This window comes from Paramisgurnus dabryanus, chromosome 7 (genome assembly GCF_030506205.2).
Source record: "Paramisgurnus dabryanus chromosome 7, PD_genome_1.1, whole genome shotgun sequence".
Lineage (NCBI taxonomy): Eukaryota > Metazoa > Chordata > Actinopteri > Cypriniformes > Cobitidae > Paramisgurnus > Paramisgurnus dabryanus.
The window spans coordinates 8813622-8820724 of record NC_133343.1 but is presented as its reverse complement, the minus strand read 5'-3'; the positions used below and the strand labels follow the sequence as shown (position 1 = coordinate 8820724).

At 38.7% G+C, this 7103-nt stretch overlaps 1 long non-coding RNA gene across 1 annotated transcript; it reads left to right on the top strand.

Annotated features, from left to right (window-relative positions):
- The first annotated feature begins 2000 nt into the window (after window positions 1-2000).
- LOC135718042 (uncharacterized) lies at window positions 2001-5137 on the top strand. Its single transcript, XR_010520535.2, has 2 exons — window positions 2001-2329; window positions 4954-5137. It is a non-coding gene; the product is annotated as an uncharacterized lncRNA (long non-coding RNA).
- Window positions 5138-7103: the final 1966 nt, after the last annotated feature.

Below are 7103 nucleotides of genomic sequence, written 5' to 3'. Positions count from 1 at the left end.
TAACAGCAAAAAAGCGCTTCAATATTTAATTCACAGGACAGCTGCCGCTGTGGTTGCCTAGCAATTTAAAAAGCCCAGCCGCACTTGCGTTTCCAAGCGTTTAAAATGCGTTTGGTGTGATTGGCCCCTAAGAACGGTTCCATAAGAACCCTTAAGCACACTATCTCTTTGATGAAGCCAATACGGAAGTGATTTAAACTGCAATTCATCGATCGGCAGCTAGAGGCTGGCTCCAAATGGAGTCAATTCCCATAGACCTCCATGTTAAAATGCCCATCTTTAGAGCAGAAAAAATATGTTTGCCTGGTACAAAAATAGTTTTTGGTCTGTATAGGTAATTTTGCTCTTCATGGCAACTGTTAGGGGGTTGAATTTTTTTGTAACTCATCCGTTTAATTTTTATTTAGTCTTAAAGTTCTGCAAATTAAGGGCATGGCCACTTGAGTGACTGTTGAACAGCCACTGCTGTCACTAGAGTCGAACTAGGCGGGCGTGGTTTCAGCCACCTCAGCTTCACCCACGTCCCGCCTCTTTATCCATTTTTGGATATCCGCGAGTGATGTGCCGTGACGTGCAGCCAAGCTGCCAACAGTAGGCACCACCTCCTATTGGCTTAAAAAACGATCTTAAGAAACCTATGTGTGACGTCACGGACACTACGTCCATCTTTCTTTACAGTCTATGCAAAATTCCTAATAAATGTCTACACTAGCTGGGTTTCCATACAGACGTGAAGCAATTTTTTCGAAATTAACAAAAAACAACAAAACAAGGCACACTTGAGAAATTGAGACAGGACTGCATGTAGTCACGATTTGGCAAGTTATTAATTTATTAGCCGTGCATCTTGTGATTGCCAAACTAAATGCTGAGCACAGAAGAAGGAATGCTGCATATTTGATGCAGGCACTAGCAGCAAGGGCATTAGGACGACATCGACCCCCATATATGGCCCATATATGTAAAGACAACATGGGATTAAATGTTCGCTACGTCAGAATTTATTAATCAAATGTGTTTCCATCTCCCATTATTCGCATTTACTTTATTCGCATAAGTTCAAAAACCATCTTAAGCGGGTGTAAAAACTTTTTTGCGCATTAAGGGATTTTTATTAGAAATTTACCGTTTCCTAACTCGTTTTTGATGAGTGAAACTGTACGTTCGTTTGTAGTAACCGTGACCCTATCTGCCACTTCAAATGGGAACACGGACGGCATCACACTGGCACAGCCTCCAGTCACACACCCGACCCACCCACTAAAATCTAATGTCCACACGGTGAATGAACAGAGAAAATTGACCCCTCGTGACCTTACCCCGTGTTTACCACAAGACGCAAGTCTCCCTATTTGTCCCTCACCCATCTAAATGATTGAGAATTTCCAACGGGAGCAGAACACATGCGGGCCTTATGAAATAAACACTTTGATAGCTCTTCTTTTCTCTCATTGTCTTCCTCTCGCTCTATTTCTCTCCGTCTCAAATATTTTCCACAGAAGCTCCTCCATCCTTCACAAAAGCTGTCATTGTGGACCGACCGTGGCGTGAGGGGGGGTTCATGAATGTCTGCCGTACAATCGGGCCACAGTGGGCCGGTCTCGCAGCACACAAACACTGACGGATGACTCACGCTTCCGAAGCGACCTCTCGCTCTCAAATCATTATTTCTTCTGTACATCATCGTCAGATCTGTTCGGACGGAACATGGTGTACATATAAGTTTCTGCGGTTTCATTTGGACACAAAATAGGGGGGGGGGGCATTGTCGTGGTGCACACTTGCGTATTCTCGACGTTTTCCTGTTTCTTTTATCTTTAACAAAACTAGCACGCCTGGTCCATACTGCGTAACATGCCTACATACAGGCAAAAAATCCGGTGGAAGTGCTGCGTAAAAGCCCCGGGCCAATCGTGGCATTTCATCCCCACCAGGGCCGGCCCGAGGCATAAGCGAACCAAGCGGCTGCTTAGGGCCCCGCTGGCCACCAGGGGGCCCCCGCCCCAATCGTTTTTTTTATTTTTATTTTTTATACAATTAAATAACTTAAACAGGTAATATAAATGGATGAATGAATGAATACGAATTTATAAATGAATAATTAAAGACAAGAAAATTTTGATTTGCAGACAACTATGTGTCTGCAGTGCTAGCGTTTTAGTCAGGCGCAACATAGACACCTGCGCGTCGGCGCACAAGTGCACAACGTCGTCACTCACTGTAAACAATGATGAGCCATTTGACATGTCAAAAAAAAGGATATATCCCTCTGGGGCCGAAAAGAGAACAAAGAAAAGGACCGAGGATGAGAAAAAAGAGCAAGATAAAGGTATGTTTGCATGATTATATACAGTATGTTTAATTTGTGTTAGTGGTGTGACAGATCGTTAATCCGTGACCGTGATCGACCCACGGTTCGGCTCGCATGCGCTTAAATAGTGAAAGTTTATCATTTGCACGTGTTTCAAAGGCTTGCAAAAGTTAACATTTCAAGTGATTTTAAACATTTTATCCCGCAAAAAGGCGCTAAAGTGAGCAGTATTCTGCAAGCCCATGCGGTTTAAATTGTCCAGCCCAGCTCCCTTCAGAGATCAGAACACTAACACTTGATGTTTAAACTTTAGAGAGAGTTCCGCTATTTTGTGTCATACTGTAGTCCATTAACATATATTTGAGGAATAGAGCACTGAAAAGAACATAACGATTTTATGCTCCGCCGTCTGTATTTCCGTCTGTGTGAGCCCGCCGCGTATAAGTGCACTTAGTAGGGCACACATAAAATCTTTCTGTTCTTGACAGGGCACATACAAACAAAATGATCTCCACAGTACTCTTTTCCAATAAAAACAGTTGTTTATGTCTTTAGACGGTTTATGTATAGATTAGACAGAAACCAGGTCCGTGCTTCTCTTAAAGAGACAGTAACCTTAATTAACTTCTTACACCCTGAAGCTATTTTGGGGATTTTCGCCTGGATTTGGCCTACCCAATTTCAAAAGCATCCCATACCCACATGCAGAGGTTTACATACAAAAGTTTGGTATAATTTTACAGGTAACCCTTTGAAATTACATAAAACACTGTTGAAAGTGCTCAACATGGTTGTATGTGATATCAGTCCTCTAATAAACACAAAAATAAATAGGCGCTTTTTGATGTTTTTTTCTAAAGTTTTTATTTGAAAGTATATAACTCTGGCCCTGGGTATCTCAGGTCCCTGCAGACAGTTTTGTTTGATTCCAGCAATTGTCAGCTTACAGAGGAAAAAGGATTTTTTTCTCTATCATAATCTATGCAAAAGTTATTTTACTCCAACTGAAGGGAGGAATAATACCCTTTTTGTATACAATTTCTGCCTAAGAACATTTGAAGTGGCCCCATAACCACATACAGTGGAATAAATGCAATTTCTTTATATCATTTTAAAGAAAACCCTTTGAAGTTACATAAAAAGCTGCTGTTTGTGACAAATATTGTTATTTATGTTGTTTTTCATATGATGAAACACCAAATTTTCTTTTTTTATGTTGTAAATACTGTCTTTGATAGTGTATAACTCTGGTTCTGGGTGCTCTAGCAGACTGCAGACAGTTCTGGTTGTTACCAGCAGCAGACAGTAAACACCCAAAAAAAGAATGAACTCTTTAGCATGTCGCATTCAAAAGTTATTCTCATTTTACTAAAAGGTGTGAAAATACATTTTTCATATAAATATTAATTTTTTGTTTTGCACATATAATAAAAAGCTAGGGATTAATTATGCAAACAACCAAAGAAAATGCTGTGAATGGACTCATTGTTTAGAGTAGGACCTAAAATAAAAGATGGTGTATCATTTGTGGCTATATGTGCTATCTGAGGTAGTCTACACTCAAGTTTCACATATGTTTACAAAAGACCATTTTTTACCTTATTATTCATTCAGCGATTGTTGGATATGTGTTGATATTAGAACAAAAATAACGCTGTAGCCTTATTCCTGAGAATGAGAGCTTTCATTTGATATAAGACTTGCCCATGTTTGTCATTTTTGAAAAATATGAAATATGTAAATATTAAATGATATAATAAAATATTGGGGGGGTGATAGTGTAAATTAAGTGTAAATAACTTTCTTACAGTAAAAGATATGTCAAAGTGATGCATATCTGCAGAAAGTAGAGACTCTAAGCTTTCAAACAGTATCTCATATGTGTTACTGGGGTCCATGACGGAGCATCAAAGATTAAAAGAATATTTTATATTAAGTCAAAATATGAAATTCTGGACCCGGGACAGGGTCCTCAGGGTTGAAGAGGTTAACCTACTTAAGTCTGTGTCATCAATGTTAATCAAACCTTCCAAGACAAAGAGAAAATCACTTCTGTAGCTCTAAAAAAGAATAATTATATTTAATTCATACAATAAAGTGTTATGATTCATTTGATTTGATTTCTGTTCCTAATGCTAATTTTAGCCCTTACTTAATGTGCAACTTAGTTCTTTTTATAAATGTTTGTAAGTAATTTCTTCATTTTTTTATTAGTTTTTCCAACCCCTTATTCTGCTGATCCGAAAAATGAACAGATCTGTGCCTCAAAAACCATAATGTGATCCGAATCGTGAGTTTTGTGATATATCACACCCCTAGCTAGCATTGCTGTATGTGTTGAAGTGAACGTTCCAACATCGGTAACGTTCCAGCTTCATAGGCAAAGCACATGCGCTCTCTGTCTAAGATCTTTGGTAAGAGATGGTATTGGACTTAATGAGAATATATACCAATACCATGTTGGGTAGGGAGATTTCTGTGATGAAAATGGACTTCAATCTTATTTATATGGTGGGTAGTGATGTAACAGTGCTATCCTATATTTATTTATTTATTGCTTGTTGTGTAAGTAATGAAAAATAAGCAAAATAAACTCATTCTGCTCGATCAACTATGCACTTATCCAATGCTATTTTTTTCAGGAACACTGTTGAAGTACTTTGGAGCACAACCAACTCCACCCGCCCCTGATGTTTCATCAAGTGTCAGTGTCTCCACAGCTGATGATGCAGCAGATGAGGTTTTTCTTGTTGGCCAATGTTAACATTCCATAGCCTGTTAATATGACATGACACATTGAAGAATAAAGTATTTTATTTAAGTATAGATTTTTTTCATTATTTAAATTATTATTCATTTATAATGTAACATTAGAGCGTGACATTTGTGTCCGCGTGGTGGGAGTGGGGCCCCCAAACACATTCTGCTTAGGGCCCCCAAGAGGCTCAGGCCGGCACTGATCCCCACCACGATGCAAAGCTTTCTGGGGAGACAGAAACAGTGAAAGTGACAAACTCAGAAAGAAGAGGAAACAGCGGAAAAGGCACTGAGGATGAAAAAAGCTTTACCTCCGCGTCAGTAAAGGTCAAAAACGACCCTAAACCACAGGGAAGAAGCGCGCGGTACCCAGGAAGTGCCTTCCGACCCGAGCGCAGGGAGGGTCAACACCTCCCGTAACCATGGTAGCATGGCATTTGTCACCATTCAAATGAGGCCCGGAAAAGCAAAGCTCCTGTCTCGTTTGACTAAATAAACCTCGAGCGGATTTATAAAAACATTTAATTTACGATTTAGCAGCGGTATGGAGTGTGGACGGAGGGATGGGGGTGGTTTTCATAAACTGCCTGCAAATCAAAAGCAATTAGTGAGATTTATATTGTAAAGTTCAAGTATTCACAGCGCGAACAGAGGAAACAACAGCAAACGCGCGCGGACTCCCAATGAGTCATTACTGGAGTTAAGCAGAAACTGGGAGAATAAATACAGGGTGTATTGGGTCATAAACATTCATATTAAACCAATTACTTCACTTAATATCTCGTTAGACCGATTACATAATGATTAGTAAAAAATATAGGTAAACAATTTGCAGGCGTTATTTCTTCATTACGTGTTCAATTCAATTTTTAATTTGCATGGTTAAATTATAAACTTTATTATCCAGGTCATTTTAGTTTGGTGGTGTATTATAACCGTTTATGTCTGTGTATTCGTGTTTAATCTCTACTATGCATAATTTGTTTAAGACGAAACAATATTGCCACCTAGTGGTGAGACATGTGTACTGTTATATATGTGACTTCAGTGATATACTGCTGGCTGTGAACGCGTTAAAATTGTGGAAAAATCACTTTAAACCAATTTGCATTAATTTTATTTTTCACCAACAGATAAAAAAAAGTTTAGTCTGCAATGAGAGAGAGAAAAAACAATTTAGGTAACATTGAGTTAAGCAACATTATAAAAAACAATGCAAACATCCAATTTAATGTAGAGGTAAAACCTACCAGGGGTGGTTTCCCGAGAGATTATCTTAAAACAGGACTAGGTCTTAGTTTAATTAGGAAATATAATTAGTTTTAACAAACATGCCTTACTAAAAACATTACATTTGTGCATTTTGAGGCAAAACAAGGGCACTGATGTATTTCAAGATATGTCAGTGCAAGTTGTATTCAGTTTGGACAGCTTTAGTTTAGGACTAGTCTAATCCCTGTCCGGGAAACCACCCCTAAATGTCTAACAAGCAGCTATTTTCTCTAACATTACATATTAAAACTGACAATATTTACAAAGCTTTAAAGCCATGGTCACAGTTAGAAAGTTACATTTCTGCTCATGGTGATTTGACACTGCTATGAAGTTGAAAGCAGATATCTGAATCAGTCCATCACATGCTATTCAGACATGAAAGACAAATCTGTAGCACACGTTGTATACATCTGAACGCAGTTTTTCTGGTTCAGCTGATTTTCTTAAATTCGATCGGTGTGGTTAGGCTAAAGCCTGGGTTAAGCCTATGTTTCATTTTATTCATTTAAGCATATAGGCCTAAATTAAAAAATGTGACAGCAGGTTAGAAATGATGTCACTATATCACAAAATACTGTTCATGCGTTTGTGAACATGTTTTAAGTTGTTAAACAACTTCTCCAGCCAGAAACCTCTGAACACACGACATGAAAACATATATGATGATGGCACAGCCCATTTCAGTTCCTGTCATGGTTATACATCCAGCATACATTCAAACTCATCTATTCTCTGCTGTGTCATTCCTCTCTTTATCTTC